Consider the following 15414-nt stretch of genomic DNA (forward strand, 5'->3'; position numbering starts at 1 on the left):
TTGTCTCTGCCTTCACTGAATACGTGCTGCAAACAGAGTTACCAAGAGGTTGGAAAGTCCCAAAATACACTAAGTTTGCTGGGGACACTAATGAGTCAACCGTAGAACATATTGCTAGGTATTTAGCTGAGTCTGGGAATTTGGCGAATAATGAAAATTTGCGAATGAAATATTTTCCCAATTCGCTTACCAAGAATGCATTTACTTGGTTTACAACTTTGCCTCCCAATTCGATTCATAGTTGGGCCCAATTGGAAAGGACTTTCCATGAGCAATTTTATATGGGCCAAACCAAGATAAGTCTGAAAGAGTTAGCCAGTGTAAAAAGAAAAAACCAAGAGTCAATTGATGACTATCTAAATAGGTTTCGTTTGCTGAAGTCCAGGTGCTTTACTCAAGTGCCTGAACACGAGCTAGTGGAAATGGCTGCCGGTGGGTTAGACTATTCAATTCGAAAGAAACTGGATACCCAATACCTTCGAGACATGTCACAGCTGGCTGACAGAGTGAGACAAATCGAAAGGTTAAAAGCTGAAAAAGTTAGAAATTCTAAGTTTCAGAAAAAGAAAGAAATAGGTTTTGTTGATTCCTATGATAATGAAATTGATTATGAAATGAGTGATGAATACTTAGATTTCGATGATAGTGATATTAATGTGGCTGAATTAAAGCCTGGGCCTCCTTACACTTGCAAATTGTTGAGGCCGTCGAATGGAAAAAATCCTATCGAACCAAAAAATGATAAGTTTGTTACGAAGACTTATACTTTCGACATCACTAAATGTGATGAAATTTTTGACTTATTGGTGACTGACGGCCAAATTATTGTGCCAAAAGATATGAAAATACCACCAATAGAACAAAGAAAGAAAAGAGGTTATTGTAAGTTTCATAATTATTTGGGACATAAAACTTATCAATGTGTTGTTTTCAGGGATTTGGTGCAAAAAGCGCTGAATGAAGGAAGGCTGAAGTATGCTGATAAGGCAAAGCCTCCAATGAAGGTAGATTCAGACCCTTTGCCACCTGCGGACGCTACCTATGTCGAAGTCTATGACTGCAACATGGTTGAAGTGATAGATGCTGCTGCTCCAATCAAGGCTGTGCCTGAAGAGGAGTATGAAAAGAGGGTACGTGAGGTGTACCCCAATGCTGAGGAAGAATTGGTGGACTTCCTAAATAGGTGCAAGCTGAAGAATGCTGAAGTGATGCTTTGCCCTAGATGCAGTGCTGTGTGCGACAAAGAGGCTACTGCAGGCCTTCAAAGTGTTGTACCGTATGCTGAAAACAAGAGAAAATGGCCAAAATCTAGGCCAAATCAAAAAGCTTGGCCTTACAAAGGAGCCAATTGGGGAAAACCTATTACCAAAGGCCTTTCGATCCAGCAGAGGCTAGGCCCCCAAAACACTTTCAAACCATCTGGGAGAGCACCTGTTAACCAATGGGTGAGTGGACAGTATGTCACTTTTAATCGAAGGATGATGGAAAATGGAAGCTCTAGCAATGTTAACGTGAACATTGTAGCTGAACCCAAGGGTTCAAAAGTGGTAGCTGGGAAGGAAACAGTGAATGCTGCCACTGAAGTCAACAAATACTCTTATAGGAATAACTATAAGGGAAAAAATCCTATGACCCGCACTCAGTGGCGAAGGTTCCAGAGGAAACAAAAGTTGACAGCAAAAGAGGCTGAGGCTGGGGGCAAGGCTGTTGCAACCCAAAAGGCTGAAAAGGTTGAAATGGCCAAGAGGCCAGTAAAGGAGAGGCTCTCCATAATATTGGAAGAGCCAATAGCTGAAAATGCCCAAGGAGGGGCAGAAGATGAGGATGACATGGAGGATGATGATCTCCTGGATGAAGGGTCTGATTTTGATGTCATGGTCAATGTGGTGTCTATTCTGCCACTGGAATATGATGTACCTACTGAAGTCAATGAGCTGGAAGAGGACTTCGAAGCCCTTAATTTGCCTGATCATAAGCCAATGTGTTATTATGTTATGCAAAATGGTTGTGTCGAAGAGCAAAAAGCTGTCTTCGAAAAGCCAGATCTGGGAATGCAGAACCACTTGAAGGCTTTGTTCATTAGGGCAAAAGTCAATAATGTGGGAATCAATAAAGTCTTAGTGGATGGAGGAGCTGTGGTGAATATCATGCCACACTTCATGTTGAAGAAATTAGGTCTCTATGACACAGACCTTCATTCCCACAATGTGGTGTTGGCCAACTATGAAGGAAAAACTGGTCATTCCCTGGGGGCAGTGCAATTGGAAGTTTGTGTTGGTAGTACAGTTCGAAAGACCTTGTTCATGGTCATAGCTGTCAAACCTAATTACAATCTGTTATTAGGTAGAGAATGGATACATGGTGTTGGAGCTGTTCCCTCAACCATGCACCAAAGATTAATCATCTGGAGAGAAGATGGTTTAGTCGAGAATGTAGAAGCAGATCAAAGTGCATATGTTTCAGAGACAGGCACTGTGACTTTACAGAACTTCGACAAAAACCTGGCTTCGATTGCTCCTTGTGGTGAGCAAGATGCTGCCTTCGATCCAAATGAAGTGGTATCAAAAAATGTATACCACTCAGTTAAGTTGCATCCAACCCATGGCTTTTGTTGGGAAAGGGAAGACATAGAGAAACCCTTGTGTGAGGATGCATACCCACCAGTGTCTGGATGGGTCAACCATGATGAGTTTGATGATTGAGTCCCCAGCATGGGATCGAATTACGGCTTACGCAGCCGAGAATAGAATCAAAATGGCTCTTGAGGCCATTAATGTTCAAGAAAATATGGCTGTCGAGGCCAATGATGACCTAAGGGACAAACTGGCCTTGGAGGCTAGTGAAGTAAATGATGGAAAAAAGCAAAAGTTAGATTGCATCTATGATGATGAGCCTTTGGGTTTTGAGAAAGATCCACATAGTTCGATTCAGAGAATGCAAGCCCAAGATCCTTTGCAGGAGGTTGATATTGGAGATGGCTCTGTTAAAAGGCCAACTTACATTAGTGCCAATATAGACCCAACCCTAAAAGAAAAAATGGTCGAGTTGCTTAAGAAATACAGGGACTGCTTTGCATGGGACTATAACGAAATGCCTGGATTAAGCAGAAATCTTGTGGAGCATAGGCTACCCCTTCGACCAGATAAGAAACCTGTAAAGCAGCTTCCAAGGAGGTTTGCACCGGAAATCATGACAAAGATCAAAGCAGAAATTGAAAGGTTGCTCAAATGCAAGTTCATTCGAACAACCAGGTATGTGGAATGGTTAGCTAACATTGTTCCTGTTATTAAGAAAAATGGATCACTTAGGGTTTGCATAGACTTTAGAGATTTGAATAATGCTACACCTAAGGATGAATATTCCATGCCTGTAGCCGAAATGTTAGTTGACTCAGCAGCAGGGCATGAATATTTGAGTATGTTAGATGGCTATTCAGGTTATAATCAAATCTTTATTGACGAAGATGATGTGCCAAAAACCGCATTTCGTTGCCCTGGTGCTTTAGGCACCTATGAGTGGGTAGTGATGCCTTTTGGATTAAAAAATGCTGGAGCAACATACCAAAGAGCCATGAACTTAATTTTTCATGATTTTATCGAAATATTTATGCAGGTTTATATTGACGATATTGTTGTGAAATCCTCTTCCCAGGATGAACATATCGAACATCTTAAAAAATCGTTCGAAAGAATGAGAAAATGTGGATTAAAAATGAATCCACTGAAATGTGCTTTTTGTGTACATGCAGGAGATTTCCTTGGCTTTGTTGTGCATAAGAAGGGCATAGAAATTAACCAAAATAAGACAAAGGCTATCATGGAGACAGAACCTCCAGGAACGAAGAAACAGCTTCAATCTTTGCTAGGAAAGGTCAATTTCTTGAGAAGGTTTATATCAAACCTAAGTGGCAAAGCTCAACCTTTTTCTCCACTGCTGAGGCTCAAGAAAGGTGATGTATTTGAATGGGGAACGGAACAACAAAAGGCATTTGATGATATTAAGGCATACTTGTCGAAGCCTCCAACTTTAATGCCTCCTATTCGAAACAAAGCAATGAAGTTGTATATCGCAGCATCAGATTCGACTATTGGAAGCATGCTCGCACAAGAGGATGAAAATGGCGTAGAAAAGGCTATTTACTATCTAAGTAGAATCTTGAATGATGCTGAGACTAGATATAGTCCAATTGAAAAGCTTTGTCTATGTTTGTATTTCTCTTGTACCAAACTTAAGCAATATATCAAACCAGTCCAGGTTTATGTTTATTCTCATTTTGACATCATTAAGCATATGTTATTAAAACCAATTTTGCATAGTCGAATTGGGAAATGGGCTTTAGCTTTAACTGAATATTCATTGACTTACCAACCCCTGAGGGCTGTAAAAGGTCAAGTAGTGGCTGACTTTCTGGTTGACCACTCGGTGGCTGAGACCCCAATAACATATGTAGAACATGAACCTTGGATGTTGTACTTTGATGGCTCGAAGCACAAACATGGTACAGGAATTGGAATCTTAATCATTTCTCCTTTAAAGATTCCAACAAAATTTAAGTACAAGATTAATGGAACATGCTCTAATAATGAAGCCGAGTACGAGGCTTTAATTGTAGGTCTAAAGATTATTTTGGACTTGGGGGCAAAACATGTTAAAATCAGAGGAGATTCTGAGTTAGTAATAAAACAATTGACAAAGGAATACAAATGCATGCAAGAACATTTGATGAAATACTTTGTCATTGCCTTCTCGTTACTAAAACGATTTGATTCGTGTGACATTCAACACGTGCCTCGGATCGAAAACCAAGAAGCAAATGACTTAGCCCAAATTGCTTCTGGTTATAAGGTAACAGAGAAAAAATTAGATGAGATAGTCGAAATTAAAGAAAAACTAATCTCATGTGAGGTAATACCCCATCAGCTGGGGGCAAATGAACTAAATGTCGAAAGGGAGTCCGAAATGGCTGATGCACACTTCGATGAAGTAATGACTGAAGTCTTTGTGATTGACAATTTGGCTGACACGGATTGGAGACAACCCATTGTTAAATACATAAAAAATCCAACAGGTACAACCGATAGGAAGGTTAAGTATAGAGCCTTGAATTACACAATCATGGGAAATGAACTATTTAAGAAGACTCCTGAAGGGGTTTTGTTGAAATGCCTAAATGAAAACGAAGCGTATGTAGCAGTTTCAAATGCCCATAGTGGAGCCTGTGGTGCCCATCAAGCAGGCCACAAGATGAAATGGCTTTTGTTTCGACAGGGTTTGTATTGGCCTTCCATGCTTAAGGACTGCATAGAATATGCGAAAGGCTGTCAAGAGTGTCAAAAACACGCAGGGATACAACACGTCCCTGCCAGTGAGTTGCATTCGATTATCAAACCTTGGCCTTTTAGAGGCTGGGCTTTAGATTTAATTGGTGAGATAAGGCCCGCGTCATCCAAGAACCAACGTTATATACTAGTTGGGATTGATTATTTTACCAAATGGATAGAGGCTGTTGCCCTAACAAACGTGGATCAGGAAACAGTGATCAATTTTATCCAAGACCATATTATTTATAGGTTTGGGCTTCCTGAGACGATCACTACGGACCAAGGAACGGTGTTTGTTGGTCGAAAGATGCAAGATTTTGCTGAACAATTAGGTTTTAAGCTAATGACTTCGACGCCTTATTATGCTCAAGCAAATGGCCAAGTTGAAGCAGCCAACAAGGTTATAATTAGTTTAATTAAGAAGCACGTTGCTCAAAAGCCAAAGAATTGGCATAAGACCTTGGACCAAGTCCTATGGGCATGTAGGAATTCTCCTAAAGAGTCAACAGGTTCGACACCTTTTCGACTAACATATGGTCACGATGCTGTGTTACCTGTTGAAATAATGATGCAGTCAATTCGAGTGCAAAGGCAATGGGAACTACCTCCTGATCACTATGAGAACATAATGTTAGATGAATTAACAGACGTGGATGAGGAGAGGTTGCAGGCGTTAGATGCTTTGATTCGACAAAAGGAACGAATTGCCAGAGCATATAACAAAAGGGTTAAATCCAAACTCTTTGACGTAGGAGACTTAGTTTGGAAAGTCATCCTCCCCATGGACAGACGAGATCGAGTCTTTGGAAAATGGTCACCCAATTGGGAAGGACCATTTAAGATTTCTCAAGTTTTGTCAAATGGAGCTTATGAGATTGAAGAGTTAACTCCTGAGAAACGTTCAGTCAACATGAATGGCAAATATTTAAAGAAATACAAGCCAATGTTGCAAGAAATAACCATAAAAAATGAATAACGCAAGAATAAAATTTGTGAAATGGTAAAAGGAAATGCCAAGAATCAAGTTTTATTTCATATAAAATCAACAATACAACCAATCATTCAAGAATGTTCAAGAAAATACAAGAAATGGTTGAATGTTGAAAGATAACCATTTAAGGTTTACTCTGAACCCGAGTTCCCTCATCCTTTGAATCAGAATTGGAAAGTTCTGAGATCTGAGAGTCTTCATCCTCAGAAGAAGGAGTCGGAGTTCCTGGGTATTCTTCGTCAGGCTCTAGGGTACTGAGGAACTTGAGGTAGTCTTCATCTTCGTCATCTGAACTAGAGCTTGAGGAGTCAGAAGAGAGAATGATGGTTTCTACTACCTTAGTTGATGCCGGCCGAGGGCGAAGGGTTCTAGCGCGTGGAGGTTTGGAAGCTGGAACCTTGATTCGTCCCCTTCTAAGAGGACGTAGCATGTTTGAGCTTGAGGTAGAAGAAGGAGGATTCGTCTTGCTATCCATTCTTTGTGGAGAGGTATTAATGCGTTATTTGTGCAAAGTGGTGAACAAAAGATTTGCAAAGCGTGGGTCGTTATAGAAGGATTAATACGCGTTAATGGCTAGGTAGTTACAACTAACCATGGTCAGTTTGCATAGGGAAATGCCAAAGCATTAATGCCCAAAACCGTGTAGTTAATCATGTTGACTGCTTTGGAAACATGTTCGTTCCATTCCTTACAAAATGCTATTAATGAGGCTTGGGATAATGACCCAAAAGAAGGAAAGCAAGCAACAAGAAAAGAATAAAATACTCAGCCAATATATGAACATGCAGCATGAAAAGGCCAAAAAGGGCATACATCTAAAAAGCATGTACGAAATTGTTCGACAGTTGCTAGTGTTAAAAGATTTACAATTACGACATCCAAAAGAGAATAACAAAAAACTTAAGACTAAAAGGAAAAGTTATAAGGTCAAGATTGTTGCTGGGATGTCGAAGGAGGCTTTCGATTGGCCGCTTGAAATTGGTAATACTGAGTTCGAATGGACGCCAGTTTACGTTGTAGCATTTCTTTATCACTAGCAAGGTGCTCAACTCGCTTTTGGACCGCTAGACCATTACTGTAGTGTTGGATACCTTCACGTGCTAGCTCATCAAGTTTAACCTTTTGTGCTTCGATAGCTACTGCAGCTAGCTTTTCCATCTTAGCCTCTTCCTGTCGAACCTTTTCCTTTAGCGCTTCGATTTCAGACTGCCATTGAGCAATATTGTTCTCACAGGCCACAAGTTGCTCAAGGGCTTCATCAGAGGCAGCCTTGATAGTTGTGACCTCTGCATTGCAACTATTAGCTTGCTCGAAAAGTTGATGACTGGGTGATAAGCAGAAAAGTGAAAACAAGAAGTCTTTTGGAAACAAGAATTCAAGAAAGAATCACGGAAGATGAAGAAGAAGATGAACAGTTGACAGAGCAAAAAATTGGAGAAAACGCAATAAAGGGAGGATATAGCTATTTATAGAGGCACGCGGTCTGTTGAAAATAACAAATTTTTCAACTCCCTTGTTGACAAATGTCCAAACCCCTTGACAGGTGGAAAGAAAAACAAGTTTTGGAGCCAATCCAAAGTTTTGAATGGCAGTCTAAACGATAGGAGAGATAAATGGAAAAGAAAGATATCCATTAATACTTTCAAAAACGCCACTTCCTCTTGCGATAGACATAGTCGAAAATGGCATTTTTGGGGGGCAATTTGTTGGATATAAATTTGGTATTTATCAATTAAATATAATTGGTGGGTCCAATATTTATTTGGAGGTGATATTGTTAAAATAAAACTTTCAAAGTTGGCGTCGAAAGCCAACTGGGTCGAAGCCAAAGAGCGCTTCGAGAGATATGGACAACGCGTCCAGTTTTGGTTTTGTCAGAAGGCTATCGAAAGCACGAAATCAAACTGATAGAGAGTTGGGCCAAGCCCAAAGAAGGAACAACGAACAGCCCAAGAGGTCTTGGCGCGCGCTGAAGGAATGAAAGATGAAAGTGGAGAACGTGGTCGACGTGGCAAATGGAGGAGCGTCCAGATGATCGAGAAACAGTTACCACTTTGTAGTAGTATTTATAGTAGTTTTTCATTCAGAACAAAGGTCACAAAATTTTATACAAACACTCTCTCTAAAATTCTAAGTACTCAGCGATCGAACGAACGGAATTCAGAAGAGAAATGTATGTTTTGTGAACCATCTTTATTTGTAATTGCTTTTCATTCAATGCAATTTGTTTCCAGTAATCTTCTCCAAGTTTAAATTCAGATACTTGCTTGAGAAACTGCTATTTCGAGGCGATTCGAATTAGTTTCTCTTGTATGCTTTAGAACATTTTAATTCCTAAGTGTTTGTTTCCTTATTAAAACGAACATTCAAACAGTTTTCTTACAACGAATAAACACGAAATTGTCCTGAGATTTACTAGTTGATCTCGCGAGTTTAAACACTTAAACTAGCGGTTGTTTACCAAATTCCAACGTAAACAGTAGGACTAAAATGTTGTGGCGATAAAGGTCCGACCACATATTTATAATAACTGTTTTAAATGTCAAAATGTCCTACCACATTTTTAAAATGAATCTGTTGGCGTTACTAGCGGTCCAACCCACCAGTATGGTTGGATAATTTTTTTTAAAAAAATAAACATTAGCATTATTGGCCTTGGGTTTTAGGTTTGGCCTCAACATCATAGATACTCTCAAAGTCCTAGGGCCTGATTGAAACAATTTTGGTTTTTAGTTTTTATACTGTGTTTTATAAAAGTGTCTTAGAAAACTGTTTTTAAGAAGAGAAAAGCAAAAATTCTTGAACTTATCTTACTTTTTTTGTTTTAAAAACAAATGCACATAAAAACGGATTTTTAAAACACTTTTGTAAAATCCTTAATATATTAAAACAAAAAAACACATTGCTGCCTAATTATGCTATCATCCCGCTATGCTTAACAGGCCCGGTTTTGGGCTAGGGCAACCAGGCCCCCAGCCCAGGGCCCAACATTTTTGGGGCCTTAATTTTATTTTTTTTCAAGCCCAGCATTTAGATTTTAGGACAAGTACTTGTTATGGAGAAAATGTAACAAGAAATGTGCTTCGGCCCAGTGGTTTGGGTTTCGGTCCTAAGTCATTGTAGGCTGGTGGGTTATGTGTTCGATTCCAACAAGTGACAAAGGTTTTTCCTTTTTTTCATTTTAAGAGATCAGAGAAAATGGGGAATTGAACCAATAATATTAAATATTGTTTCAATAAATGACCATTTAAATTTTAAACAACTATTGTATTGAATTGTGTATACGTCTAAAAAAAAATTCCTTGTGTCATTTTAATAATATATATCAATTCATACAATACATCACATAAACTCTTTTTTTTTTTATAGACAAACTATTTTAAATTTTTTTTCCCTACAAATACAATCACTGTATTTTTTTTTTTTTAAAACTATATTTTTATAAGGGGCCCATTTTTATCATTGGCCCGGGACCTCTAAATACTCGGAGACGGCCCTGATGCTTAATACATATTGCCGCTCAAACTCTTCGGTTCCCAATCCTTTCACTTCTTCAAGATCTATATTAAGTTTATTGAGATTATTACACTCTTCGATTTCCTAATTATTAAGCTTAATATAATTTAATTTAATGAGTCCCAAGTGAATTAATTTAATGAGCCAATTATTAATTTATTATTAATTGTGATCTATTGACAAAAAGAAGAAGCACTTTCTTTATAACTTCATAAGTTAGTCTAATTTTTTAACTTCATAATTCATATTAAATTGTTTTTCATTAGGATAAACATGACCGCGAAAAAATAATTCAAATTTCGAATAATATACGCGAGTTTAATGAAAAGTAAGAACCTAAAATTATGATAGAAAATATTTGAGGACCAAAACTTAACCCTTTTTTTATAAATCCTCTATAAAATACTGACATATTTTTATTAGTTTAAAAAGAATTGTTTTCTTTTTTGAGTAATCTGTTGTAAAATTTAACATCCAGGATAAATAATAATACTTCAATTACTGCACAGTGCTTATCCATTTCCGTAGATATGTAATTTTCGACTGATGTATTCTTTACATATTTTGATACATATTTTACTTATTGGTTAAGTCAATTATAGTTAAATTTGGTTATGAATTTGTGGTTATTAATATAACTCTAGTTTTGAACAATATTAACTCTCCATATATGGTGTCAAGTTAGTCTACTACTCGTTTTTCATAACAACAAAAAAGATAGAATTTTACTTCATACTCCCTCATTTATACTCCGCCCCACCCACATACCAACAATTTGAAATAAAAAAAACAAATTTAATTTATAAATGTTTTAAGAACCGGACCGGAAGTCGAACCGTTTTGACCATCAGTTCAAGGTTCAATCGGTCGGACCGATTCAACCGTTATTGAACCGTTTAAATTGAACCGTTCATATAATTTTACTATAATAAAAAAATAGAATATAATTTTTTTTTCTCTATAACAAACTAACAAAACACAACTTAAGAAAGTAATAAATAAATAAATATTAAATAAAATAAAAAGAATAATACTTAGCTCAACAATAAGCCCAATTTATTAGTGAAAAAAGAACATACTTGACCCAAGCCCATTTACTAAACCCTAAATATAAATATCTAATCTAATCTTAGTACAATACAAACAATATGCAAATGTAGTTCATCTTTCTCTTCTCAATCACGTGAGATTTTTTCTTTCTTTTTCTTTCTTATTTTGTATTGGCACATCCTTTCTTATATCTCTTCTTCAAGCTCAATCTTGTTCTTTTTCTCTCTTTTCTTTCTCTTCTTCAAGCAAATCTCTCTCTTTTCTTTTACTTTTTTAAACAAATCAGTTACTTTTATTTGTATAAAAGCAAAGGAAAAGAAAATTGAATCCTTCTAGTCTCTGTATTTCTATGTCTGGATCTGTTTACAACTCTGTTAATTAATTACAGTAAAAGACAAAGGCAAATCTTAATCGATGGATAAAAGGAAAAAAAAAATTGACAAAAAAGAGCGTGAAAAGAAACAAAAAAATAGGGGAAAAAATGTTTTTTTTTTTTTTTTTTATGCTAGATTCCGAACCGGCCGATTTTTTAAAACCGCCCCCGGTTCGACGGTTTGAGCGGTTCAGGGCGGTTCAGAACGGTTTTTTTCCGGTTCTGCAGACTACCGGTTCTTAGCACTCATCCGGACCGCTGCTGTGTCCGGTTCCCGGTCGAAAGAGAGTGAGAGACCTTTAACACTGTTGACCGCAAATTAGGAGGAATTTTAGGATAAATTACCTGTGCTAGAAAGATATTCATATGCTTGATCTGGGTTTGAATTTTCCACTAGTTTAGAGGACTTACAATATTAACTTAATGTGTGAATATAAAGTAAGGCTGCCAACAATTCACCCACAATGTGATCTGTTCATGTTCATTCCCGAAATCCTGCTATGGCCGGGGGTATCGCCTCTTTCTGATTTTTCATCGACACAGTTTTGTTTTTTACCTATGAACATAATAACAAATAGTCAATCTTGTAAACTTGCTACACAATACATGCATGTAGTTTTTTGTTTTGTAGAATATTATCATTGAAAAGATTAAAGCACAGATATTATGCACTACTTGTGTTCACATTTACCTGTGTTTAATCTATGATTCATTTATGCCAAAACTTTCAATTACAATTGATGATATGCCTAGCTGATGGATATGCTTGTAGAGTCAAACATTATAATGGATAGAGTAATTGTCTATTCCTGTTGCATAATTATTAGTACTATTATGGGCTGGTAACTTGTTATAAATTTGGAACTGGATCTGATAAATACTTCACATTGGCTTTTCCTTGGTATTTTTAACAAGGTTGTTGAGAGTGGAGGAAAAAACATTGAAGTTGCTGTGATGACCAAGGAGGATGGACTGCGTCAATTAGAGGAAGCTGAAATTGATGCAATTGTGGCTGAGATTGAAGCAGAGAAAGCAGCTGCTGAGGCTGCAAAGAAAGCTCCTCCCAAGGATACATGACTCTAGGTTTATCCGTTTCGTATTAACCAAGCATAGCTGTTGGCTGTACTTATTGTAATCTATAATTTGCCATCATATCTGAGATTGAAACACAAAAGAGAGCTGCTGATGCTACACAAGAACTGCTGTTTTTCTATATTTGTTTATCTCTGTGAATTGTTGTTCTTGTTGGGTGTTGGCCTAACTTAAAATGACTTCTTTTATTGTTTTTCTCAGTTCAATTGCATGTTACTGTAGTTTCATTCAAGATTGCCAATGGCGTTCAATTTTAAAAATTGCCCTTGCCTATGCTTTATTTTTAAATTTGTTATTAAAACATTGAGTTCAATATTAAATATTCTGATATATGATATACTCCACTTAATTTGTTGGTACCTCCCGTAAGAAAAATAAATAAAGCACAGGACAATAGCTTCTCGGTGTTGTGAATCAAATGGTGCAGCCATAGAATAGGAAGAAGCACAACACTGAGACGAAAGCCACAGAAGCCGTCACAATTCCTCCCAGAAATCTGTTGAGAATGGAGATTTTATTTAAGGGTCATGCTCTTGGGGCACTTATTAAGCATACTAAAAAAAAAAAAAGAAAAATTAAATTAATATATAAGTGCATACTAAGACTAGCATGGGATATTGACGCTCTAGTAAACTATGAGTGACACTATTAGCTTGCCTATTGATGAAACTATCATTGGTTGAGAGAAGGGACCTTCATTGAGATACAAGTGCCCCAAGCTCATTCTCATAGATACCATCCATTACCAAGAATGGCATTTACAACTACTTGACAATCTGACTCAAAGTTAACACAACTGTAACCATTGTCCATAGCAAGTTGGAGAGCTACATATATCGCTGTAGCTTCACATTCTCTGTAGTTGTGATGAATGCAAAACACTGGGTGAAGGCTTGAACAAGTTCACCATTACTGTTTCGGAAGCAAGGTCAACATCAAAGCAGCCATTAGAAGCGAAGAGAACACAATCAACATTGCATTTCAACCAGTTATTATTTGGTTTAGTCCGTGACAGTATAGGAGCTGCAATCAGTTTGTTGCAGTTGAGATAGAGCGCGGTTGCACCAAGAAAAATCACGAACCGTGTTAGATGCAATGCAAGTTCTCGGCAAGGTGATTTCGATGTGTCAGAATGCTTTTCTTCCTAATCTCCAAATTCTTGGAGTCTTGGTTTTAAATGAGGTGATTGATAGGGTCAAAAGATCCAAGGAGAGTTGTTTGTTGCTAAAGGTTGACTTTGAACGTGCTTATGACTGGGTAAATTGGAACTTTCTAAAGTATAAGTTAAGAAGGATGGGGTTTTGCTCGATCTGGATTGGGTGGATAATGGAGTGTGTATGCTCAAAATCAATATATGTGCTTGTAAATGGTAGTCCGACAAAGGAATTCATTGCCAGTAAAGGATTGAAACAAGGTGACCCTCTTGCACCCTTTCTTTTTCTCATCATTGCTGAGAGGCTGACAGGTTTGGTGATGAAAGCAATTGAAGTTAATCTGCTGAAGGGTTATGTCATCAATAATACTATCTTGTTTCCGATGTTACAATTTGTGGATGACGCAATATTGATGTGCAAAGGAAATTGAGATAATTTATGGTGTCTTAAATCCATATTGAGGAGCTTTGAATTAGTTTCGGGGTTGAAGGTGAACTTCTCAAAAATCAACATATTTGGTGTCAATAATATTGCAAATGATTTTATGGTGGCAGCATCTCGTTTCCTGCACTGTTGTAATGGACAATTCCCTTTCAAATTCTTGGGAATTCCGATTGGTGCTAATCCGAGAAGAGCAAGTACTTGGAAGCCAATTATTTTATTTTTTTTGACACACTTGGAAGCCAATAGTTGAGGCAACAAGGAAAAGGTAGGCAGCTGTCAATTGGAGGAAGGGTAACTTTAATCAACTCAATTCTATCATCCCTTCCATTATATTTCTTTTCCTTTTATAATTAAGCTCCTGGATGCGTAATTAAGGAGCTTACTCAAATTCAAAGAAATTTCTTATGGGGTGGTGTGGAGGAGAGCAGAAAAATAGCATGGATAAAATGGGAGAAGGTTTGTCTTCCAAAGAATAGGGGAGATTAGGAGTTAAAAATCTGGAGATGTTTAACGCGTCATTATTATCGAAATGGATTTGGAGATCCTTCATGATAGAGATGCCATATGGTACAACATGCTTTCTTTTAAATATGGTGAAGTGCATAAATTTTTCTGTGCTGAATATATAGTGACTAATAGAACAAACTCAGTTTGGTGGAGAGATTTGGTAAAAATTGGTATTGGGAGTGGTGCTTTGACTGGATTGTTAAATGGTGTTGTAAGAAAGAAATTGGGAAATGGTCATAATACTTCCTTTTGGCATGACAAATGGATTGGTGTGATACCGTTGAAGAATGTTTATCCTAGATTGTTTTCTGTTAGTGTGGATAAAGACTCTTCAGTGGCTGAATCAGGAAGGTTGGACTTGGATGGTGACCGTTGGATATGGCACTGGTGCTGGAGGAGACAATTATTTAATTGGGAGGAAGCATTGGCTGACGAACTGAAGGATACCTTAGATGGTGTAGGCCCGACAAAAGAAGGAAACGATAAATGGGTCTGGAAGTTGAACACTATAGAAGGATTTCCAGTTAGCTCGTGTTACCAATACATGATTTCGATTCTAAGTGATCAGTGATCATCCTATTGACTTAATTTTAAAAAAAGCTCTATCGAAAGTGTGGAAGACCGACGTTCCGACGAAGGCTCAGGTTATGGCTTGGAGGTTACTTCAAGGGAGGTTAGCAACAAGAGAAGAGCTGGCAAAAAGAGGTGTATTAACTAGTGCATCAGACATGAACTGTGTCTTTTGCTCAAATGAAGTTGAGTCCATTAGCCATCTATTCTTCTCTTGCCCTTTTTCTCGTAATATATGGAGATCTATCGGTACTTGGATAGGAATTCAAGATGTGCATCATACTGAAGGTGTTCAACATTTCCTAATGCATGGGAGTGTAGTTGTAGGTAGCCGATTAACAAGGACTCGTCATTTAATTTGGATGGCCGCTGTTTGGTGTTTATGGAATGCTCGTA

Source organism: Trifolium pratense, linkage group LG4, assembly GCF_020283565.1.
Source record: "Trifolium pratense cultivar HEN17-A07 linkage group LG4, ARS_RC_1.1, whole genome shotgun sequence".
NCBI lineage: Eukaryota > Viridiplantae > Streptophyta > Magnoliopsida > Fabales > Fabaceae > Trifolium > Trifolium pratense.